This window comes from Pogona vitticeps, chromosome 5 (genome assembly GCF_051106095.1).
Source record: "Pogona vitticeps strain Pit_001003342236 chromosome 5, PviZW2.1, whole genome shotgun sequence".
Taxonomy (NCBI): Eukaryota; Metazoa; Chordata; class Lepidosauria; order Squamata; family Agamidae; genus Pogona; species Pogona vitticeps.
The window spans coordinates 59,036,859-59,063,903 of record NC_135787.1 but is presented as its reverse complement, the minus strand read 5'-3'; the positions used below and the strand labels follow the sequence as shown (position 1 = coordinate 59,063,903).

General features: G+C 38.8%; 1 protein-coding gene across 4 annotated transcripts in view; it reads right to left on the bottom strand.

Annotated features, from left to right (window-relative positions):
* TENM3 (teneurin transmembrane protein 3) overlaps positions 1-27,045 on the bottom strand; it is a 1,852,170-nt gene that overhangs the window by 1,367,951 nt on the left and 457,174 nt on the right. The gene's annotated exons all lie outside the window — the stretch shown is intronic.

The following is a 27,045-nucleotide window of genomic DNA, read 5'->3' as shown; positions in this document are numbered from 1 at the left end:
TCAGAGAACTATAACTGGAACAATCAGAAGTATAACCTGTAACTGCAGTAGAGAAGTGAGTCATATTTCCAATATAATAAAGTTGATGTTTATTAACTTTGTGGAAATGGCAAAGATAGTACTAACAAGTGAAAATGCAGAAGGTTACATATATGCAACCCTCTGCACATGTGTAACCTTCTTAACTATATTGTTATAATTCTACAGTGTGGAATTATTCTGGAATTAATTTCTATATTATTATAATAAAGAACAATATAGCTATGTAGTTATAGGAAATTACAACTATAGTTCATAGTTACACAACTACTGAATGGCGCAATAATAATATAGGTTAAATGAGTTGCTATAAAACTGGCCTACAAAGAAATCATCAGCATGATTTCTTAAGATGAAAGCAATGTTTCTAAGATGAAAGCAATTTTAGAGATCTAGCTATAGTAATGAAGATAATAAAGGAAATATTAAAAGATGAATTAAGACTCCACTCAGTAATTAAGGAATAAGTGATTCCAAAGATATAAACCCTTTTAAGATAGCTTTATATTTAAGAAACACCACTGTAATATTTTGATTGGTTTGATATCTAATTTCACAATGAAGCTTGATATCCTAAAACTATGTAACAGCTTAAGGACTAAAGTGTTCTCATTTTACTTGTTATCCAGATAACTAGGCAATATTATAGATGCAGGGAAGTGTAGCTATATTATTGTGCAGCAGAGCAAATCAACATTTTACTAGGCAATTCCAACAATAGGGGACAGACTACACAAAAATGTATAACAAAAAACTTTGAAAAATTACAATTTTAGGCTTTAATTCAGCACCAAATTTGGCACAGGGTTAGCAGACTGTCTGCTCCTGCTGTGTGCCACATTTGGGGAAGTTTTAGCAAAGGGTTTACAATTTATGATTTTTTAAATGTAAAACTGTACCCCCTGTGCAAAAATAGGCAACCTTAAATGTTGCCAGATTTAAAATAGCTCATATAAATTGAAAAGGCCAATTGTGCTTATCTTAAAAGAGAATAGTTGGCCCTATCTGGTTTTTTTTAATTGTAAAAAAAAAAAAACCTGCAGGGGCTAAAATATTGATCCTCAAAAAAGGCCTTTCAAAAGGGAAAAAACGGTGACTTTGTTATAAACTGAGGATGTGTGGAACAGGCTTACTAGCAAGAGCACTGCAAAATAGATACATTGTTGTAACTTCATTAGCTGGGAAGGAAGATATTTGGAGGGCAATGAAAGGTTGCAGAAAGAGTTAAAAGACTGGTTTTCTCTGAAGAGTCAAAAAAAAACCCCACGCCTACTGTAAAGAAATAATGGAGCAACATTCCTTCACAAAGGGAGGACACTTTGCCATGTATCTGCAGAGAATTGGCATACAATTTTGTAAGGCAAATTCAAAGTATTTCTGCATTACAAAAGCACAAAGCAATCATGCTTGCCCAACCCCAAGTCCTTTTACTAAACAGTGTTTCAGGATTTCTGAGACCAGGCTCCTGACACTAAACAGAAGCACAACATCCCATATTTATAAACTTAAAGAAGTGAATAGTATCATCATCATGGCAGAAATGATAACAGTTCTGATTGTTATGGTCTTTAAGCGGCCCTTCCATTTGTGTTGCTCAGTAGATCATTCCCTTGATGTTTATTTTCATCTTAAGAGAAAAAAAGCTTAAAGGAAAATAACATACAGTCAACAGTCATTAATTGTCAAACAAATGCACTTGTTGAACAACCTTGCATCAGTGCAACTGGTCTGAAAGGTCAAGCACAATTAAAAGCACTACCTTTCAGCAAATACTAGAAGATAACGTGATCCCATAGATGGCCACACTTGTGATGAAACTTGGACCAATTGGCAAGGAGAAAACAAGACCATTAAAAGCCACCACCACTAACAACAGTAAAAAAAAAAAAAGTTAAAGGCAGGCAGTTGAATCAGGTGCCAAGGTTTACAAACAGCAGTTTACTTGTTAATAACTAAGGTCTAAAATGAGTCAGACAAAAATAGAATGCTGAACAATTAAGATTCTTCCCACAAGCCCATCTCTATCATTTTATTAAAGGCAACTGGGAAAAGCCTTACTGCATTAGTAATTCTAAATTATATTCGAAGAAAACAAATTAATGCAATAATTTTCTTTTTGAAATTAATTTAAACCTCAGAGGATCCTACAACACACTTTGTCTTTACTATGCAAGGGAAAAAGTTATGAAAAGCCTTACTGTGCTACTTTAGGCAAAGATTCATTGTTTTGCAATAATAGGAAATGGCCACTATTCCCTGAAAGAAGCTTGTATACAAGTACAACAGACATTTTGGCTTTTGCATTTATGTCAGTGTGAGAAACAATGGCATCTCTGATTTGCTGAATTGTAAACATATTTTCATGTATCCTTATTTCTTATTTATCAGCGCCTCAGTTCCATGAAATGCAGCATGCCCTTTGCCGGAATGTTAAATATCCTCTTTATTTCAGTGGAAATCATGTTGTTTGAGAAACCAAAATAATATTTTCTTTGTAATTGTTTGATGCCCATGAAGATTTGTATATACTGAAAGAACAAACAGAGAATGCACAGGATTTTTTTCCTGAATTTATACAGCATTCTGAACAGTATATCCTTTTTCAATCTCTTAATAATGTGCTGCGGTATACTTCGTACATACTACCATTTTGCTGGTGGAATAACTCAAATCAGAGAGCTAACAGGTTAACAAATGCAACCTAAGATGTTCACAGCTGAGCAAGGGGTATAAAGATATACATCTAAGACCCAGACTACTGCAACTACATATCTAGCCCCCACTTAAAGGAAATGTTTAAATGATTCCCTAATCACAGTGCTTTGTGCCTAAGAGGCCAAATAAATATATCATTCTTCTTTCTGTCTACCTTCTCTTATTTACATATCTGGAATAATCCAAGTGGAATCTGTTTCTTAACTATCAAAGGAAAATCCAACCTGAATCTATGGCTGACACATGTTATGTGCTGTTAAATCAAATCTGACTTTTGATGACCCTAGTTAGGTTTCCAAGATATATGAGATATTTAAGAAACAATTGTAGCACTGCCACCTCCATGGTTTTGATGGCCGAGCAGAATTTTAACCCAGATCTCCTTGTTACTCTACCCATTACATCAAATTGGCTGTCACAGCTGACACATACATCTTACTTAACAGCAGCAATGTTTCCTTTAGGGTATATTCAGGAATGACTGGTTCCTATGCAAAGAGACTAAACGTTATGTCACATCTGAAATGAGATACAAAACAGCAGTAGGCAAACCCCTGCTGCCAATTTTCAATGGCAGGAACGTTAAAAACAACCACAGCATTCCACCACTAGAAGATGATGTACAGGGTCTGTGTGTCTTGTTTCAGAGGAGAATAATGTTCTTGGAAGTTTCTGAGAACTTAAGTTCTCTAAAACATAGTACATGGTCCCTATACACCTTGTTTCATCATTAAAATGTCCTTTCTCTTCAAGCAGAAATGGGAAAAACTTCCAGTTGCCTGGGAAATTTTGGCAGGGGTGCAGTCCCCAGTGGGAATTGGATCCCCCAAAATGGATCACTGGAATCACTAAATTTACCCGCCCCATCATCTCCAAGTGACATGAATTCCACTTTAAGGTATTCACACCTCCCTTATCATTGACATATTTTTAGAAGAGACACCAGGAGGAATATTAGATCTGCTGACAAAGAACCACATAAAACTGCATGGTGAACTGGGACCATTTCTATTAATTTTTGAATTAAATTCACTGGAAATATTCTTCCTATTCAAATTAATGAGGATGTGGGAACAATAGGAAAAAATTATACATTGCAATTTTCTAAAATACATCATCTGCCTAAGAATCCAAATGCAGCATGGAACTAAATCAAAGCGTATTTGAAATGATTATCCAAAATGCAATTAGCGTTGTTAATATATCTCTGTGAATAAAAATGTTGCAGCTACTCAGCTTCAGATAAAGTCTTCCAATCTTGCTAATATTAGCACTAGCTGTTTTTAAATTATCCTAACCAGGAATGCATGCTGATCTTTGTTCAGATTAGAAGATTGATAATGCCCATATAGGAAGTTCAAATAAAAATATAATCACTCTTTGAAGATGAAGAGCTAAATCTCTGAATTAAGTTAAAGCTTAGTGCAGATTGTGCAAAGCCAAACATTGATAAAGATGAAAACAATAATGGGCCAAAACTACCCCTCCAGATATAAGCTTGATCATTAGAGTCCTGGAGCCATTAGAAAATATCTCTGATTTTAAAGGGGGGGGGGGAAGGTCAGACTATTACTAAATTTTTATCGCCACCCCTATAATTAGGGAGTGATTTAACAATAGGGCAGAGAGTAAGAAATGACAGGAAGAAAAAAAAACAAGAGAAAGGAAATACCTCCCACTGTAAGGGGAACATGAAACATTAATGCTGATCTGTTTAGAAGAGAATACTTCTGAACACACTATCATATGCTCTGGCACTGTGGTTTCTTTCCAAACCACTCCAGTGACATCTGGATCTAGAAGCAGTGAATCATGGCCTGTTATTTAAAAGTTACAAATATTTGCTAAAGTGAACATCACAAATGAAAGCAGAAACTGGATACAAGGGAAATAGGAATATCTTAACAGTAACAAATCCATAAGAGAACAACACTACATATGTTACTTGGCTAAAGAGCAGCCAGTGGTGAAATCAGGTAAATTTAGGTTCTCTATTTAAAAATCATATTATTCATCCTCTCCTTTTACATGGCAGTGGCTAGAATTCTGTCACATATTTCCACCAGCATAATGCCATCAGTATAACTTTCAGTGATAAAGTGCCACAAGTTAAGAATGCAGAGTAAGCATTTCCTATCACACATGAAGTCAGATGACTAATGTATGACTGTAAATGTTCATGCCAACTTCTTCACTTGGGGCAATTGACTCCTGAAAGTTTTGCCACTGGTATTATGCTGGTGGTAGTAACTCATGAGATTCCAGCCAATATGAATTACTTCTTTTACTTTAAAATCTGTTGTCAAGCCTATTGTCTTCGGGAGTCCTCCTGCTCCTTTTGCTGAGCCAGTTCTGTTCTGGTGGTACTTGTGAAAACAATTGGGGGGGTTTATGGTACTGCAATGGATGGAGATCATTCCCTCCTTAAAAGGGAACCAAAAGTTTGCAAGGAAGATCTCAGTGTATATTCTGAAACACAGACTAAGTTTAAGCAGTGTAGCAGTGTTTTAAAGCATCACACTCTAAATAAGATGTCTTTGTCTAGGGCTCTTCGATGTATACACTGCTGCTGTATGATTTGTGTTCCTCTAATGTGTGCCATAAATGATGCAGCAAACTGTCAATTACAAGAACATCTGTTTAGATTGTGAGCTTGAGTAAGTTTTCACCCAACTTTACAAATGACTTCATTTATGCTGTCAATCTATTACCATCACTGAAAAAAAATATCTATATGCAGTCTCAAACATGATAATCTCTAAAACCAGATGGGATTGTTATTCTACATACTGAGAAAGAGAAACTCCCCATTATTCTTAATTGAGATACTGAACAGTCAAAATAATCCTTGTCTATTAATGAAACTCTGGCAAAATTAAGAGAGCTTACTCACTGATTCAGACCATATTTTCTGAAAGAGATTCCCAAGCAGGGATGAATTCTGAATAGTTTAATTGGCTGAGAAACATATAGACAAAATTCTACTCTGCTAAAATGGAATGGCTGTTCCCATCTTTTATATCCTGGAGATGACTTCCAGATGTTATGAATTACAACACCCATGTTGGCCACACTGCCAATGGGCACTTCTGGCCATCCTGCTATGGCATCTGTGAACAAAACATCTGGAGGCCTAAAAAAGACATCGACAGAATGTTCAGTTTGTCTATGGTTTCTTCATTATAGTATGGTTCTTCTGTGGTTCCTTCATTCTACTCTGAGCCTGGATGCCCAGGTGTTAGGCAGTGGCCAGGAATGCCTTTGCACAGTTAAGACTAGTGCACTAGCTGCACCCATTTCTTGAGAAGTTTGATTTAGCCATAGTGACATATGCCCTAGTTACCTCTCAGTTGGATTACTGTAATGGAGTCTACATGAGGCTGTCTTTGGAAGGTGTTCAGAAACTCCAGAGGGTCCAAAATGCTGTAGCCAGATTGCTAACTGGGGCTGGTTACAGGAAGCATATAACTCCCCTATTACAGAAGCTCCACTGGCTGCCAATCTGTTTCCAGGCACAATTCAAAGTGCTGTTTTTCACCTATCAAGCCTTAAACGGCTTGGATCTAAGCTATCTAAAAGATTGCATCTTCCTCTATCAGCCTGCCTGGGCATGAAGAGCATTTGGTGGGGACACAGGAGAGGACCTATTCTGTTGCTGTTCCTAGAATCTGGAACTCTCTCCCATGGGAAGCTAGGTTGGCTCCATCTTTGCTGTCCTTCTGCCGGCAAGCAGAAACCTTTCTCTTCAGGCAGGCTTTTCTTTAATGACTCATGGTCTGAGTGGGTTTTTAAAATGGACTATTGTGCTTTGTTAGTATTTATTTTATTTATCATTTAAATATAATATTTGTTTAATTCTTTTTAAATATTTATATACTTCCTATTTTAACATTTAAATATTGTCTTTTTAGTGATGTAAGCCGCCTTGGATTCTTTTTAAGGAGAAAGGCAGGATAAAAACATTTTAAATAAATAAATAACAAATACTCTGAAGTACCCTGTTAAGTACCCTACTGCCTATTAATACTTTTCATTAATACAATATTAATACCTTAAGACAAGGCACTTTTGTCTGAAGTGAAGCAGCTCTTACCTGAAGACTTTGAAAGGCTCATGCTTGATACAAATATTTAAAGGATGCATTCAGAGCCAGGGTTAAAGTAGATGATACATTTGCCACATTTCTTATACCAAGTGCCAGTGTAGTGTAGTGGGCAGAGTGCCTCCTGGGACTCCAGAGATCTTGATTCAAATCCCTGCTCAGTCATGGAAACTCACTTGGACATTTGTGTGTGGCACAGGTAAAGCCACTTCTTCAAATATCTCACATACTTCAGAACCACTATGAGGGTTTCCATGAGTTGGAATCAACTTAATGGAACATACTATAACATCCTTCAAGGGGAAAGAGATGTATGCTCATCACAGAACATATGTTTCTTCACCTATGTCTCTTTAGCACACTTTATTTTGTAATTGGTCACTGGAAGGACAGCAACAGCTTTGCTAATCTGAATGCTGGAGCCACATATCTCCAATGAAATCCTGCTGTAGAATGGAAAGCAGGTTAATATTAGGAAATACACATTCTCTAATAGTTAGTCTTTAAGGTGCAACATGTTTTTGTCTTTTGTTTTGTTTTGTTCCTTGGGATTTTGCCTAATATATAGTACATTCCCGTTAAGATCTTCAGACTTTGCAGAAGGCATGACAGAAATATTGGTTTTTTTGGGGGGGGGGTGATGGAACATGTCCAACATACATAGAAGAAAATTGTTTGAGGAGAGGCTGTTCTATAAGTCTACCTATATTACTCTAGAAATGTACAGTTTTATGAACTTTTGTATGAGATTTTAGTCATATGTCCTTGTTTTCTTTGGAACAGTAGTAAGGTAGTGCAATTTGTCTGTTCAATGTAAAAGAATTGCATCAAATTACTTGTGACAGTGTTTCAAGTAGTCACAATCTAGTAGCAAGAATGGCTTAGGCCCTAAACATATCAAATGAGAGAAATCTACACTGCACTGTTCCCACTTAACGTGCTTTTAAAAATTCATCACCTTCCCTTCCATATGAGTTTGCTTTTCATTTCTTTGCCACAGGGCATGTGTCTCCAACAGGGATTGCAACAGTATGATGAAACATACATACATACATACATACATACATACATACATACATACATACATACATACATACATACATACATACATACATACATACATACATACATACATACATACATACATACATACATACATACATACATGCTCCATCAATTACATATCTATTTTAGCTGCAGGCATAATGGATTTAATTTAAAAGTGTCTTATCTGTCAGAATAAAAAAGAAAATATGTACTGTACTCAGAAAGCCACTCTTTTCTGTCCGAAAGGCTATACAGATGCTATATTACTCACCTGGGTTGGACTACCTTTATTCTAGGTACTTCCAGGAAGCTAATGATTTTACGACCTGAATAACACTTGCTGTACTGTACATAATGTTAACATCAAATATTAATATGATGACAGCAGCTGTTCCACAGGATCTTAATGGGCTTGTATTCTTGTATGTTTTCTACAAGCACCTTCCTAGTAAAGCATATCCTCTGCTTGTAAAATCTAAACCAAGCAGCTTTATCCAGTGGAACTGGAAGACTATTCACATGATCATTTAAATACAGTGGGCAAAATCCTGTTTTGTAACCATGATGGGATGTCAGAAAGTAATCCAAAGCTTCCCATTCTGTTCATTTCAGTTACCTAGGCTCCCTAAGGTGCTGGGAGTCTTGGAACATGAGGAGGGGGAGACCTTCACACAAAAATAATTGCTGCTGGATCACGACCACCAGGATCCAGACTGAAGCAGGCTGGCTGGCTGGCTAGTAAGTGTTGAGAGGTTTCCTGCTGCTATGGACTGTGTTGGGGTGGGGAAGCCTCACTTGCTTGCCATGAGAGGGAAAGGTGCTTTTGAAGGTGCCCTTCCCCAGCAAAAACAATGTCACCAGCTTACCAGTGCGGAAAAGGCCTCCATGACATTGGTCAGTCAGCAATACTGTTCTTGATTGAGGGGCAGCTCCAGTATGTTGTCCATTTTTGCTGCATTTTGAACCCTGAGCTCAAAGTACTTGGGAAGCATCCCAGGATTGGCTGGCTAGTGAGAAGGTTGGTGTGCTTTAAAAATTGTGTCAATGCAGACATTTAAACATCTCACTAAAGAATGTATCATGTCAAATTCACTTTGAATCTTCCCATACATGTAATTATGGCCCGTGTGCCAGGTTTGAAGAACATTTAAGTACACCTACTTAAATCTTATGCTGCAGATCAGCTAGAGCAGTGGTTCCCAAACTTGGGTAATCCAGGTATTCTTGTGTTGCAACTCCCAAAAACCACGAGCAGCACAGGTAGTGGTACAGGCTTTTGGGAACTACAGTCCAAGTGCACCTGAGTTACCCAAGATTGGGAACCACTGATGTAGATGTTTCCCATCTCCTTGTTGGGCACCGCTGCTCACCACATATGAAGAAGGAAAAGAAGGGAAAGATATCTTTCTGACACGAAGGCCTACATCTAATCTTTTGGGGGTAGACAGAGAGATAACATCTGAACTTGCCTTACACAACACTATATTTCATAAAGCCAGATTCTAACATATCAGAATATTTAGAAGAGAAGTCAAACATGACAGAATTTCCCCAAAGGTTCAAGCTACAATAGGTTCAGGATGTTAAAAGATTAGCATTATTCATAACAAATCTGATGAAAATAATTTTCCTTTATTTTGGAAGTCAGTTAATGAAGGACGTGGAATTATGAATAAACAGCTCTTACAACAAAACCAGATCATTATAAACAAGGACAGAGAAATTTCAAGTTATTTTTTACTTTGAAAAAAAAAGATTATAAGTGTAGGAATAATCATCATCATACTGCAGAGCACCTGCAAGTCAAGCTATTTGGCTTTTAGCCATGAAGCTTGTGAAATGCTTGATGATATGCATTTATTGGGTCAAATATGGCCTAAATGTTTGCGTAAGAACACACATTTTCCCCATGTTAATTTTAGAAGTACATATTTATTTTTGCAGAATGATGCTTAATGATTTGCAATCATATCCATGCCTGCCACAATGTTTGGAACTTTTTAATAGCAGAACAGATGGTCCTAATTATTTAAGTAAAATGCAACAAACCAGTCAAAAAGTATTCAGGCTATTTATTGTGAGCAAAAATGAGGTTTTTCTCCTACTATTTTCTGCATGACAAACCCTTCAGGCTTGAAGTGTATTGAATAGAGATGTCTTATGTGTTATGTATGAACAGATTGCAGAAATAATTTCTCAACCTTAGGAGGATTCACTATTGTACAAATGTTCTTTCTCCAGGAGTGTCTCCCAGGAAAAGCAAAAGTACTCCTTCCACCAACTTATTTTCCATTTTTGAATTTGCAGTATACAGGCACATTTCACATATGAGATCTCATTTCCCTCTTTTATGAAATAACGTGCTTGCAAAACATTGTAACCTTTACAAGACTTAGATTTCTGCCAGAAGTACTTTGTCTGTTGCTATCTAAGGATATAGATATGTTAACTTAGAAATGAGGATATTAAGGTAACTCAATTCCTATTTCACATTATTCCTCTTGATACAACCGTGAACACAAAAGCACATGAAGCAGGAGTAGGAACAAGAACAGTTTTTATACTTCCTTGGCTCTTTTTTTAACATCCCCCCAACACACGAAGCCTATGTTTGCAGAATTCGATGATGTGAAAAGACCTAGTATAATTTTAACATTAAATATGATGTACTGATAAGATCATTCTTTGCGTAAAGCTGTCTTTTCAGGGATGGTTTATATGGGCTCATCATAGTCAATGGTCCTTTCTTCACAAAAAAAGCACAAACAATGGAAACAACTAAAACTGTTACACAGAGATTCCATGAAACTATGTTTCATGTATGCGCTAAGATTTGAAATTTTATATTCACAGAATGCTAATATAATGTAAATGAAAATGTACATTGTGCTTTAAAAATGAGGTTTGAACAGCTGTATGCAAAGGCATTGCAAAACAATCAGCCAGCTCTCCAGCTGAGTCTGGAAGCAAGATCACTGTACAATAACATTATCTTGCAAAAGAATCTCTTTCATGGCCAACAGTCCAATGTGAGAGTAAACAAAGGAGTGTGTGTGTGTGTGTGTGTGTGTGTGTGTGTGTGTGTGTGTGTGTGTGTGTGTGTGTGTGTGTGTGTGTGTGTGTGTGTGTGTGTGTGTGTGTGAATCTCCTAGAGCCCAGAATTGTGAATAGGATTGGTTTATATTATGTAAAATGTTGCAAGGTGTTAACATTTTATTCTTCAGTAATTTAGTCTTAAAATAACCTGCTGGCTTAACAAATGTGAACCCCTAGAGGTCTATAAAGGTCTGTAGGGCTCTTTGGGAGATGTTCCAGTGTTACATTTTCTGACGTGACATATAAACTAGCTGAAATCTCTTCAAAATAAAAATAAGTTGAATTACCTAACAGATCAGTAGTGGCAGCAGCAACAACAATTACCTATAAAACCCTATATAGTTTGAGTCCAGGCTACCTGAAGGACCACATCTCCCCATATGAGCTTTTTTGGTGCTTAAGATTGCCAGAGGAGGCCCTCCACTTGGTCCCATTGCAATCACAATGGGGACAAGAGAGAAGGCCTTCTCTATTGCTGCTCTCTGCTTATGAAATGCTATTCCTTGGGAGATCAGGTTGGTCCCCTCCCTTTTATTCTTCTGCCGGCAGCTGAAGGCCCAACTTTTCAGGCAGGCTTTTAACAATCAGGATTTAGTTCCTGAAAGCCATTTTTAGTTAAGACAGTTTGTAATGTTTTGTAAATTTTTAATCATTCAATGTACTTTAATCAGTTTATAATTTAATTGTTTTGAATGTATAATTTATTGTGTTTTCAATTCTATTTTTTTAAAAAAATACTGTGAGCCATTCTGAACTCCCTGATTGGGAGAAATGCAGTCTGTACATAAGACAGACAGAGAGACAGAAAGACTCATCAAATTGATTCTGACTTATGACAACCCTTCTCACAGTTGTTTAAGTATAAAATAGAAATGGTTTACCAGTCCCTTTTTCTGATGACACTCTAGGAACAGAAAGCTAGCCCACATCTGCACAGGTTGGGTATTCTCTTCTTATGGGAGGCCCAGTCAGCTAAAAGATTGATATTGTGGGACAAACTTCAGAATTAAGGTAAATAATGCCTACTTGGTATATATGAATATTATTGGGCTAACCCCCCCCCTCATATTTTAGTCCTGACGCAATTTAATGGAGTATATCCTGAAGATAATGGCCTAAATTGGATGAAGTGTGATCTCCCCTCCCTACTATGGTCTCATACACTCCACAAACCTGCTCCAGAGGGCTGCAAAAGTGTCTGATGCTGTTTTTCAAGTGAGAGTTCTGTTGCGCATCAGAATGACGCTGCATCATATGCATGATTAATTTACTGTAAATATTCGAAGCTGATGAGATAACAACCTAAATTATGATATGCTAATAAATTAGTGTCTACTAAGTGATAAGAGGACTGTGTGGATGACAGCAAACTATGGCAAGTCCTTAAAGAAATGGGAAGTGCCTGACAACCTTATCCATCTCCTGAGAAACTTATACGTGGGACAGGAAGCAAGAGTTAGAACTGGATATGGAACAACTGATTGGTTCAAAATTGGGAATGGAGTACGACAAGGCTGTATATTATCTCCCTATTTAACTTATATGAAGAATACATCATGCGAAAGGCTGGGCTGGATGAATCCCAAGATGGAATTAAGATTGCCAGAAGAAATAGCAACAACCTCAGATACGCAGATGATACCACTCTGATGGCAGAAAGTGAGGAGGAATTAAAGAATCCCTTAATGAGGGTGAAAGGGGAGAGGGCAAAAATGATCTGAAGCTCAATACGAAAAAAACCAAGATCATGGCCACTGGTCCCATCACCTCCTGACAAATAGAAGGGGGAAGATATGGAGGCAGTGACAGATTTTACTTTCCTGAGCTCCATGATCACTGCAGATGGTGGCAGCAGCCACGAAATTAAAAGACACCTGCTTCTTGGGAAGAAAGCAATGACTGTCACATTCCTGGGGGTTACAATAGCCAGAGTCCGATAAGCCAGTCCAGGGTCAGAGTTATCAAGAATGCCAAGCCAAGAATGCAAGGCCATTGATGCGTAAACAGAGGGTGATTAGCTCTTGCAAAGTGTTGGGTCGAGCTATACGTTCCAGTTCATCCAGGATTCTATCAGCTAACCCCTCCATATATTGGTCCATAAGGGCGGCCTCATTCCAGAGTAAGTCTTGAGCCAGGAGTCTGAACTCAGTGAAATACTGAGAAACTGAAGCCTCTCCCTGTTTCAGGGCCCGAATCTTTCTTTTAGCTGTGGCAGCTTACAAGGGGTTAGCAAGCGTGGCTGAGATATATTCCAGAAAACCCTGGTAGTTTGTTAACAGGGGTGAAGGAGCAAGAAGCAAGGGAGTCGCCCATTTAGCTGCCTGACCCCTGAGTAAGCTGATTATAAAGCATACCTTGGTTTTGTCTGTGGGAAAGTCTCTGCCGCACAGCTCAATGTACAGTTTACACTGTGCCAAGAATGCTGGAAAATCCTTCACATTGCCTTCAAATTTTTCAGGAGGTAGCACAGGACATTTAGCTTGAGAGACGGCGTCAGTTTGTAATTGTATTTGTTGCTGTTGAAGCTGACCGACTGCCTGCGTAAGGTACTGCACCTGAGTAAGCACAACATTCAGTGGGCCTGAGTCTTCGTTTGCTTTCCTCTCCATGATGGGAAAAGTGTGGTGGTGGAAGCAATCTGTCACGTTCCTGGGGGTTACAATAGCCAGAGTCCGATAAGCCAGTCCAGGGTCAGAGTTATCAAGAATGCAAAGCCAAAGTCCAGAAACCAACTCACAGCAATAAGTCCAGTGTCAAAGTCCAGGGTCCGATGCACAGTGTAGCTCAGAGTCAGAGTCCAAGGTCCAGAGTCCGATGCCAACACAGTTCAGGGTCAAAGTCCAGAATCCAGAAACAGGAACACGATACCAGAAGCCAAGGTTTGACGCTTTGCTTCCACGAAGTTCCTGGCTTCACTGGAAGCTGTTTTATAATGAAACAGTTCCTTGAGCTGTTGGAAGGCTTTCCATTCTGCTAATACTCAGAACTAGGTGAGCGTAGGTCTCTATGGAAAGCCTTCAAGCGATCCTCTGCTCTTCTTGTCCTGAGTCTTTCCCGGAGCCTGCCCTGAAGCCTGTCTGCTGTGGAGGGAGAATCTGGAAGCAGTTCATGTATTTCTAATCTCTCCACATTCTCCTCAGCCACAGTTAACCCTTCCGGGTCCAGATCTTCAGAGGCACCCATGACAATGACAAACTTAGACAGCATCTTAAAAAGCAGAGACCTCACCTTACCGACAAAGGTCCGCGTAGTCAAAGCTATGGTTTTTACAGTAGCGATGTATGGAAGTGAGAGTTCGACCATAAGGAAGGCTGACCACTGAAGAAATTGATGCTTTTGAATTGTGGTGCTGGAGGAGACTCTTGAGAGCCCCCTGGACTGCAAGAACAAACCTATCAATTCAACCCTGATGCTCACTGGAAGGACAGATCCTGAAGCTGAGGCTCCAATACTTTGGCCATCTCATGAAAAGAGAAGACTCCCTGAAAAAGATGCTGATGTTAGGAAAGTGTGAAGGCAGGAGGAGAAGGAGATGACAGAGGATGAGACAGTTGGACACTGTCATTGAAGCAATCAACATGAATTTGTCCAAACCCGCGGAGGCAGCGAAAGACAGGAGGGCCTGGCATGCTCTGGTCCTTGGGGGCACGAAGAGTGAGACACGATTTAATGACTAAACAACAACAAGTGGTAAGAATGGAAGACAGATATGAAATATACTGAAGTTCTTGCAGGAATATTGTGGGAACTTTGATGAGATGCCTGCTTTTTATGAAATAAGACCTTCAGTGACAGAAAAATAATTTTCCACCATGCCCTACGAAAACATTTGATCAATGTGAAAAAAAATCCACCCAACAGCTGAAAGCAAAGTTTGATGAAACCAGAGCTGAAATGCACATTTTTCACCTGACTTTTTCAAGTTAAAACCATATACATACAAAATGGTTTTGTAAATATCAGTAATGTTGGCTGAATGATCAGCAGGAATAAATCACTATCACCTAGTGATCAGTGGGAATAATTAATATCTCACATGGTAACTCAGGAAATTCTTATTTTTTGCATGAAGTTATTAATTTGAAATTTAAAATGTTGTAACCAATTTTCTGGGACTAAAAGAATTGCTAGGACAGACTGCAAAAGTATATTGAGTTGAATGGCAGATAATGTAAGTATAATTAAGGAAATAAATCAGTGATTTCAAGCATGCTCACCTGTTTGCGGGCTAGCTTGAGGATAAACACTTCCAGTGTCCTGCTGTTGCACCCCCCAGTATACTTGATTGGTATGAACATTTTTTTAAAAATTAAGTATCACATGCTCCTAGTGCTGTTCATTCTGAAAAAGTTCTAAGTTACTTCCAGCTTGGTGAAGGGAAAACTTTACAAATATAAAAATAAAATGATTTTTTTCTTTATATGGATTACACATTTCAATTAATCTGAATTAAGGTAATAAAAAACACTTTGTAACTGAACACTATAATGCCTTCAGGTTGACTAAAGAAATCTAGCAAAATAATATTACTGAGGTAGAAATACAACAAACAACCAATACTTGCACTAGAATAAAACTCATTTAATTCAATAGGATTTACTTCTGAATAAACATATAAATCATTTAATCCCAATTTTGAAAATCAAAGATGTTGAAGGGTGACCAATTAGAAACTTCAGTATAATAGATAACTCATTTTATCCATAAATAAGAAGGAACAGTATCATTATTTTATTGCTTCACTGAAAATAAAGTAATATTCTTGTATAAAAAGTAAGCAAATATAAAGAATTCTATATGTACTTCTTCTCTCCTTTCACTGTAATTTAACTAGTACATAAAGAGATTAATTCTTAAATCTTAACTGCTACAGAGAAAGTTGATTTAATTATCCCTAGAGCAGAAAATAAAATACGATCAAACTATATATACAGGTTTCTTTTTCATTTCACTTGCGAATTCTTATGTCCAAGTGAAATGACATTAACAACAAGAATGACATTAAGCACATGCACACTCTTGCTCATCCTAGTTAATAAAATTTCGGATATTAGATAGTCAGCTGATACTAGTATTTCCAAGATATGTGGGAAACTGAATAAGGGTCACTTACATTTGATTCTTAACTCATTAAAGCCCTGGTAGAAACAAATCCTAGGCACACTGAAAAGTGTATTTCAATTAAGAGGAAAGCATTTCTTCACACATCAAGTTTGGTGGAGGTCCAGAAACATTACTAAATGTGATCTAGTAACCTCTATACTTAGGTATAGACAACTGAAAATTCTTTGCTCCATTTGTTCTGTTGCTAAACTTTGAAATTAAGAAATCTGAAACATAGAGCACAGAGAAAATTAAACATTAATGTTAAATCTAGTTTCCCTTTCCTTCCTCCAGACATGTACTAGAGGCTGATGAAAGAATCAAAAGGTGCTAAAATTGGGCTACTTCAGAACAGACAAATTTTCAGTAACAAGATAAATCCCATCAATGAAGCACTTATGTGCATGCAATTTATGCCCCACTGTGTGTACAAAAGAGGATCTCGCTTCTATTGAAGAAGCCCGCTTCTAGGCAAAAAATAGTCTATTTATCTTAATATGCGAATTTGTCTTTAATTTTACCTATAGTTCATATACATCCATAATTTCAAATTGAGCAGCATTCTGAAACCAATAAAGAAAGACCACCTCTCTGTGATATTATATCAGTCTGAAAACACATAACTGCTTTTCTATCATACCTCACTATTTTATGATTTGTATTTTCAACCAATCATCATCATCTGAGAGCAGTACAGGCAAGAAGAAGTGTATGAATTGGTGTACATAAAGCTTCCCCACCTCCTTAGTTGAGTATAATTACTGAGAAGACAAATATCAAATTTACATGCAAAAGAAATGGGATGCTTTCCTCCCCAGTGTTGCCTTATTTTCTATTAAGCCATTTTCTTTAACAAAGGAAAAGGGGGTAAATTAAAATGTCTTTTCTTCAAACATGTTCCCATCTACAGAAAAAGACAAAAGCCTATCTCACAGCCCTAAATACTGTACTCCCAAGCCAACTACACCAGAGCACAGAGTGCTGTCCTCTGAAGATACCGGCCACAGAGACTGGCAAAACGTTAGGAAGAACAACCTTCAGAACACAGCCCGAAAAACCCACAACAACCATGTCCCTTATTGCTTAAAAATCTGTTTTGCCTCTTTCTTCATGCATACAGTGTTTCTGCTATATAAAACAATTGTGAATATGGTGACACAAAATAATCCTTCAATTTCCCAGTTCAGATACACAGTTAGAAAGTGTATTGTACACACAGAAGAAGTAAAACATCTTTGAGTGACTGAGGCACAGCTAACACTGTGATCTGCTTACTACTATTAGGCTATGTTTATTTTACCAAGATCCTGAGGTTATCTGCTCGCAGCATTTATCATGAGATACCATCCCTGAATGTATATATGAACAAGAAATGCCCAAGTGCTTCTGACAGGCATCATCGGTTATCCTTGACAAGTGTTGGCAAAATCCTCTGTATAGGAGGCTGTAAACAGGAGATGATTATAACTTTGGGTCAAACTAGTTGCAACATCAAAGATGCATGAATATGTCTCCCCAAATCCCCATATCTTTATTTTTTGAACAAAAAAAATCAATTAAAAATGTGAAAGCAGCTGTGGAGGGAGTTTGATGCAGCTTTAGGCTGTTACCTGACAAGTTTGAAAGAGCTATTTTAGCAGCTACCTGTCAGGAGGAAGGCTTTTTCTTCCTTCATAGAATCCTTAAGGGGAGGAAGAGCATGACTTGCATTGGCCTTTGACTCACAGGAAACTAGGCTGAGAGCATCAACTAGGGTAGGGTGACTGGAGGTTTAACCCAGAGCGCTGAAAATTGGAAGGCACAAACATTTGTTGCTGGAGGAATGTGACTGCCCACTATGAGAGGTTATACTAACTTCAGCTGTTCCTCCCTCAGCAGAAGAAAGCATAAAATGGGCTCAGTGCAGAACTAATATGGGTATTGTACATATTCTTCCCCACCCCCTCCCCATGTTTGCCAGTTTTAAATAACTCAAGATTAATCAATAGAGCAGTGAGGTTGGGGGCCACCAAAACTACAAGTTAGAATTCTGGACAGAGGTCTGGAAAAGAAGATTTGAGGAAGGAGTCAATCACTTTGGCAGTTACACCTTGAGCCCTGTAATACAGCTGTATTTCACCCTTCCCCTTTTGTGAAGTAGAAAAACAAGTAAAAGTGATGTTAAAGTTTAGTAAGTTTGCTTCCCTTTTGCAAGACCAGTCTTTATCATAGGAGTTCAGTTCTACACTGTGACATGGGCTGGACTTGATGTTTCATAGGGTCCCTTCCAGCTCTACAATTTTAAGGTGGTGATGGTGGTAATTGATTTCTCACCTTTCACCCTTGCCTTTTGAGGTAAGAAACAAAACTCTTGCCTTTTGAGGTAAGAAACAAAACTCTTTAGTCAAAATCTTGTTGCTCAGTGTAGTAAATTACAATACAGAAGGTCCATTGAATCAGTGTGGATTGGGTGAGTTAACTCCTCCATAAGTTCCATGGAACTACTCTAACTGCAACTTACTTTGGTGTAGTAAAGCACAGTTTGAGTACTTGTTGAGGAGCTGACTCGCCAAATTCACATTGATTCAATGAATCTTCTCAAGTGTGATTTACTATAGTAAGCAACAGGATTTTGGCCATAGAATGTTAAGATAAAACATTGTGTAGGGACTTCTCTCTCCAAACTCTCCTATAAACTCCTCTCCCCACACATTTCCCTCCATATTATGTCTTTCTTTTGATAATGATTACTGAATTTAGGATCCTAATATGAGAAGAGTGTCCCTTGCTACATCAGGGTGATAAAATGAAATCGAGAGTGGTAACAAATGAGAGATAAGTGATTGTGATGAATACTACTTCCAATATGCAGTGGAGCTGCCACGGTTTGGAATACACTGAATTTCAACCAGAACTAAACCAGTGAAAGGGGAAATCAGCTGTAAAAGAAGAAAGAGAGAAAAAGAAGCTTGTCTCTTCCTCATGATCCAGGTACTACATAGTAATATAGGCTGGCAACAAGCCATGAACCCAAACCTTCTAACACTATTTCGCACAGCAGGTAGAGAGTGGTTTGGTGTTTTATTACCTCTTTCTCACACTTTCCTTCCCCCATTGATGCCTCAACAGCATCAGAAAGCTTCTGTTCTTGGATAAGTAGAAACAATATGAACAGTTGTTCTCTTTTGGGGAGGGGGTACACTATGGAACAGAGCACCAACCAGCAAGTAACCAACACCAGTGGACACTGGGGGATAAGAAGATAAGATAGCCCAACTGTCTCTCTTCTTTCCTACTGCATTTACACCCAGAATGACACTCCTAGGTTTTCCTTCTACTTCTCTTTTACATCATCTTCCCCCTCTTCAGCTAAAAAAATAAATGTTTGCTTCCAGATCTCCATGCATAAAAGCTACCGCTAGGGGCTTCTCTTACCAAGTTTACCAGTCATTATCTTCCTGCATTGTTGTTCTCGATAGGTGAAATAATAATTTTGTTGATCACTTTCCTTAAAACCAATCTTTAGCTGATAATGATTTTAAGAGAAGAATTTCTTAAGTTTCGAACACCAAAGTAATACCAAACTTCTTTCCTTGAAGTATAATTAAGTGTCTAATTAGTGTCCAATTTATTTATTTTTTGCATCTTTTTGCATCTCTTCCCTCTCTCCAGATTCACTGCTGCTCTACAAGTGGTGAGGATAAAAGACACTATTTTTTACAGAGATTGTCTCATCCAGGAATAGTCATAAAGCAGTACAGTTATAAAATATTTCTCACCCAGTGGTAACAGCAATGTTAGCTACCTGATTTATTGCTTCTCCATTGCTGACTGCCTTGCAAGCAAGCTATTCAGCTGTTTCTTTCTGCCTGCTCGTTGATTGGGGAGTTTCCTGGATCAAAACAGGAGTAACCATTGTCCCCCCTGTAATTAACAGGCTTCTCCACCAATTCACCACCTCTTTGGGGTGGTTTAAACCCCCTGGGGGGACCCAAACAGGTTGGAATTCAGCCCACGGGACGGAGCTCTGTCCTCCTGCTGCTGTCTCATCACAGCGTCAAGCCAGAAGTCCCCTAAAACCAATCTTCATAATGGCTGGAGATCTGTTGCTTAGTATAGTCAGTCATCATTAGTACAAGTCACTGGAACTTATAAAGGAGTTGACTCATCAAATCCCAACTGATTCGATGCACCAACCCTAGTTGTGACTAGATATACTAAGCACTAAGATTTCAGTCAATTATTGCTTCCTTCAGTAATCAGAAGCTCTATATCTGGACAATGTACTTTGAAAGATGAACTACCAAGTAGTCCTAAGAACCATGAGACGTTCCCTCCAAGAACAGCAGTACACACTTTGGTTTTCATGGCCAGTTATCATACATGCTAAATCTTAAGAGGATGTACACAGGCAGTGCAAGATTATCCAGTACCTGCAAAGTAAGAAATCTCCTTTTGGATTTTCTAATATTTAACTGTTAAAAGCAAAACAAACTAAGTGAATTCTCTGTGTTATGCAATATCCATTAAAAATGTTCTCTGGGGGTTATATAGTGGTAAGAATGCTTAGAAATGCACTTATTAATCATTTAACAGACATCACTAAAATGACAGGGCAGCATCTTTTGCTCAGAGCAAAAATAATACAGGTGTGTATTTAGAAGCTGTAGAACTATGAGTATAGAAACAAAGAATTATCAGTTTGTTTCTTCTTCATCAGGTTTAGCAAAATCATTCAGTACTAGCAATTAGTATAGCATGATGGTCCCCCCCCCCTTTGATTAGCTTCTAATTTTCAAGCACTGTTAGTACCTATTTATTGATAACTGAAAACAATCACTTACTCTGATTGTAATGCAGTGTTATAGAAACATTTCATACTGAGATAATTTTCTGCAGATGTTTTGGATTATTTTTGTGTTTACTCAGCCACAGGAGAAGTCCAGAATTAGTAACATATGTGATGCAAGTCAAGATCTGTAGTGCACAGCACAAATAATTTGCTTTTGTGTCAGCTGGAACTCAAGGTTAAATTTGTAGTTGTACAGATAACAGCACAATTTACACTCAACAAAGCAAAAATGTTCAGCTTTGTTTTTTTTTGGCTAATAAACTTGTATCCTCAAATTACAATGTTGTGTAATAAAGTACTTGTGAAAGAATTAAGGAATAGCATAGTAGTCTTGTAAATTTTGATAATTATTTGACGCAAATCCTCCGGAGTAGTTATGCCATCATAACACTAATGGTGGTATTTCTGGAGGCAAATTATCTCAAATTAAGAAATCACCAGATAGATAGGTAATCTGATGGCATAATGCTAAGAGTGTGACTTTTGGATGTGAATTGTCTGGAGTTAAGAAATCACCATAGATATTTACTGAGTGCTGAGTGACATAACTCAGTGTATAAAGTATTGTGTCTATGATGAATTTTTGTGGTCAAAATGATGCTGTAACATCACAGTGGTATAACTATGAAGGAGGATTTTAGACTTTGTCTCTCACATTTAATCTGTAAATTAAATTCACTTTTGGAGGTGAATTGCCTCCAGTTAAGAAATGTCCATACCCATTATATGTTGCATGTGAATCAGAAAAGGCAACGTTCAAGAACCTTCTACAGAATATTTTAATCTTCCTGGATACTCCATAAATAATGTGTATATGACTGTAGTAGAGAAAAATGATTACAAAATGAGATTGGAAAGAGAGACAGCTGAGATAAGGTAGAAACATAAGTTCCAAAGCATGTCAAAAGGATTAAATATCGACCAGGGATTCTTAGCCCATTACATACTGTATACTAACAAACAGTTCTCTCTTCAATCTTGTGTGTGAATTGATCAACTACTGCTTGATTGCACAGAGTGACAGAGTCTCCCAGTGTTGATTATTGATCAAAGCTCCTGCTACTTTGTACCTCATGGGAAGTGTGGGATTACCTTATTTTTTGTTCTATAAGATGCACTTCCCCCCCAAAAAAGTGGGGGGGGAGTCTGTGCATCTTATGGAGCAAGGCTGGCGATTTTGCCCTCACTGGCCCGGGGGTGGGGGGTGGGGTGGGAGTCTGAGTCTGCCTTCCAGGACCCTGAGTCTGCCTTCCCACCCCCCGACGGGGCCAGCGGGGGACGAAATCGCGACCTTCCAGGACCTTTTCTGAGGCTTGGAAAGGCTCAGAAAGGTCCTGGAAGCTGGCAATTTCACCCCTGCTGGCCCCGTGGGGGGTGGGGGGAGCCTTAAGTAAACGTTCTCCTTATTTTTTTTCTATGCGTATGCCCATCTATCAGAGCTACAGAAACAGAAGTTTATAATAACATTTTTGAAAATTATTGTAGTTGCAGTAGGATTTTGCAAAGTGATATATAATGGTGAGGATAATGGATTATAAGTCTCTACACTACCTCTTCCTTTGTAAATCACCACATTATGGTGCTACTGTGAGAACAGTTAATCAATACAGGAGTATGCCACTATAATGGTGTCAATTGCAGAAGAGTAACTATAGGTATTTACATAGTGCTGCGTAATGGTGAGATAATGATATTGCTTTGTTCACACCCTCTCTTTCTTAAAGACTTCAAAAGTACTTGAGCAGTAGAAAATCAAGAGACAACAAAATGGTCTTAAGTTCACATGTGCAACACTATGAAGTCTCTGTACTGCAAACTCATATCTAACCTTAACTTCTAAACTCAGATTTGATTCATAGACTGAACAAGGCCAATGAAAAGATGCCACACAGCAATGCTTCTCTCAAAGTAGGCCCTTGGGAGGAGGAAGAGGAAAGAGGAGAGTGAAGCAACAGTGTGCTCGTCTGGAACAAAGAACCAAGTGAAGCAAACACAATTATTTGGAACATGGGATGGAGGGGACAGATGAAGTATTTATTGTCATTTTCTTTGGTCTGGTAAATGCAGTCACCTGGAACTCCCTTTACAATGCTGCAAAAAAGCTTTAAGACTTCACACTTTGAGGTCACATCAAGACATCTTGACACAGACTGGAAGTAGGATGCCTCAGAGTAGCCTTGAAGCACAGAGGAGTTGGCAATGAATAAATGAATGAAAGCAGACAGAAAAACCAAGAGCAGCTGAGTAATGTGTTGTAGGGAGCAAGGTGATTGCTCACTGTATCAGAGAAAAAGCATGTGAACGGGGACAGACTTTGGAGTAGCCTGAAGAAATGTATATACATATATTACACTTGTTCAGAAAAAGCAGAGTTTTTGAAAATACTGTTGCATAATCACATTAATTAGATACGGGGACAAATTAAAAAATGGTGATTCGTTTTGATCCGTTATTCATCAAGGTTAACAGATCAATGAATACGAATACACAAATATTCTTCGACAAATTGACGAATCGATCTGTCGATTCATCTGCACTTTAAATGGCTATAACATTGGCCCCAAATGACATAGAGACACCAAAGTTGCAGGGAACCTTCTTCAGATGCTTTGCTACAAGTCCTGAAAGTTTGGTGAACATTGGATCACAGACCCCCAAGTTATATAATTACAAAGAGAACCCCCAGGAAAGCTCCCCCCAGGTACTTAGAGAGTCCAGAATCACAATGGAGCTTCCTATGTATTTCCCCAACACACCTGCCAACTTTGGTGAAGACTGGATATCGGACATACGAGTTATTCACCCACAAATTGGGTCCCCCCAGGAGAGTTTACCACATGGCATAGAAGCCCATTCTGCCTACCAGCCACCGATCAACTAATCAGAAGACAATAGGCAGCCACACATACAGCCGGCCACCCCAACAGCCTACCCCCACACCCCCTTCCTTTCCCTACCTTAGCCCCCACCCACTCCCACCAACACCCCCTTACTTTAATAGCTGCTCCCTGGTCTCCCTCAGGCCTTCACAGCCACAGGGTGTAAAAAGGGACACTGGCAGACTTAAGGTAGGCTAAGGGAATCCAGGCTGCCCTTTGCAAAGATGGCAGCTGCAGAGTTTCCCTACCCTAAATGAAGTAGCAGCCGCCATCTTTGCAAATGGCAGCCAGTGTCAATTTTTACATGTGTGGCTCTGAGGCCATAAGACCTCGGCAGCAGTGATTAAGGTAAGAGGGTGTTGGTGGGGGTGGTATGGCGTGGGGCCTAAGGTAGGGAAAGGAAGGGGTGGGGGTAGGCTGTGGTATTGGGTGGCTATGTGGGGTGGTGGCTGCCTTTTTGCCGCTGATCAGCTGATCGGAGGCCGGTAGGCAGAATGGTGGTTTTTGTGTTTTGTTTTTTAATACAAAGGACAAATAAAAACAGGTAAATATTCATCCCTTCTTATTCGTGAGGGTCTCTGGAACCCACAAATATTGATCGATGAATATTTAACAAATTGGCTATATTTGTCAGAAAAACCAATCCGTTTTTATATTCATCCCCATCTCTAGTATTGACTGTCAATGTTTTGAAAAAGTCAATGATACAGAAATGTTACCATTTCAGATGCTGGTGATGTTTATTTCTGTGGGAAAAATTAACTTCCTTTTGGTATAACTGTCTAGCTTAGACAGACAGATAAATAAAAACGGCTTGTGACTTCTGAACCCTATTGAGCTTTTAACTACATGTACCACCTGTCTTGCCCAAAGCGCTTCAGACAACTATGGTTATGATCCTAGAAAGAATCTGTGTATGTGTGACAGCAATGCATTTCCAGCTAGAGTTGCCTTTGATGTTTTTACTACGGTTGCTTAAGAGGCTGAACACTCAAGTTACTTATGAGTTTAAGGCAGCTTGTCTGTTCAGCCATACAAGCAGCTATGGCATGATAAACAGATATCTGCAGCTGCATGCACAGACCCCCTTTCTCCATATAAGTTTATTGAACTGAGGCGCCCATCATTTCCACTCTGAGACAGTACCTGACTGAACAAAGTGACTGTGTCTGAGTCCGTTTGGGGTGAGAGAGATCCATACATGCCAATATTCATTTCAAGCAGTTGGCTCACAGGCTGGATAGTCCCATAGATCAAATTGGACACAGTCCCACTTTAGGCTCAGGAACTGCCTCTCCCCCCCCCCCCAGCTTCTTTGCCTTCTCACCAGAAGCCCTGCTTCCACCGTGTTTCCCTCCTGTTGAACAGTTTAAGAGTCTGGGAGAGGGGAGGGGAAAATAGGACAGTGAACATGAATGAACAATCGAATTGCCCTGCTTTGCAAGATGCAGCAGTTAGGAACATTCTTAATTTTGGGGGGAAAGGTGTATTTTTTCTGCTCTTCAGCATTGTTGGGTAGAGCTGGGGAGAGGCAGTGTCAGAGTGAATGAATGGCTTCCTTCATCTGCATTTGAGGAAGTATGAATGCTTGGTACTCACTTCTGCCCATGCTTCTCTGCATATTGAAGCAAAACAAAGTGTGTTGCTAATATACCGTCACATAGTGCTTAAAGAACTATGGATAGTTTACAATTAAATTACACAGGCTACACATTGTCCCCCCCCCTCTAAGCTGGATATTCAATTTACTAATTTACTGACCTTGGAAGGATGGAGGGCTGCGTCAACCTCAAGCCAGCTACCTGAGCCCACCAACATCAAGTTCAGGTCATGAGCAGAGTCTTCACTGCAGCTCAGCAGTATAACTACCTTGCCACAAGCAACTGTAGCAAAAACCACTACTGGCTAGTATGTCTTCCATCTCACCAATCACAATTGGCAACAACTGCCACTGGTCATTCATTACTGATGTTCTTTCAGAAGATAATTCTGAATCCTTAATTACTACAATAGAGAGACAACTATTATCTTGTCCCCTTAATTATTTTGAATCTGAGTTGATTACAATTGGAGACTTATTGTTTGGATTAGACAATGTGCTTATACAACATGTTCAATATAATCATATCATATCTATTTCTCATTAATTATTGGAACAGACATGGATCTCTTGGCTTGGTCCTTAGCTATTTTGAATATGACTTGATTATAATTGGTGACTTATTCTTTAGATTATAGAATATGCTTACATAACGTATCTCAATATAAACATAATGTGTGTGTATATGCTTCTGTATGTGTGCTCATGTGTGTGTTCCTTTTATTTGCTTGTTTTCTATAATCCCATCTCACCCCATCCCAATCCATTTATACTGCAACACAGAAGGCAATTCTGAGAGAAAGCTGAAACAGCTGTGTGTGAACGAGATATTGGGCAACAGTAAAGAGCAGTTCTAGACACCGCACTTCAAGAAGGAAGCCAGCAAATTGGAACAAGTGTAGAGGAGGGCAAGCAAAGATCAGGGGGCTGGAAACCAAGCACTATGATGAAAGACTGAAAGAACTAGGCATGTTTAGCCTTGAGAAAAGAAGACTATGGGGAGATATGACAGCACTTTTAAAATACTTAAAAGCTGTCATACAGAGGAGAAGCAGGATGTGTTCTCAATCATCCCCAAGTGCAGGACATGCAACAATGGGCTCAAGTTACAGGAAGCCAGATTTTAGTTGAATATCAGGAAAAACGTCCTAACTGTTAGAGCAGTACGGCAGTGGAACCAATTACATTGAGAGGTGGTGACAGCTCCAACACTGGAGGCATTCAATTAAATTTAGACAACCACCTGGCAGATACCCTTTGATTTGTATTTCTGCCCTGAGCAGGGGGTTGGACTTGATGGCCTTATAGGCCCCTTCCAACTTCATGATTCTATGATTTTAAGTGGCAATCTCAAGCACGGGGATCCTAGAAAGAACAGAGCTATGTACTGTCATGATACTTTAAGGCTCAAGATCTGACTAAGCTCTGGACATTTTAAAGATATGAAAAAGACTATAGTTCTATTCAGGCATAAGAGTCCTGGTTCGTGTAGAGAGCCTCTACAGATAGCAGAGCTCTCTACTTCTTCATGCTTGCCACCTTCCCTGAATAGGAAGTTGACAAAAATGTGGATGAAGAGAGTGGGGCACGCACATTATCCTCTACACATGGTAAGTTAACAGTAACAGAAAGC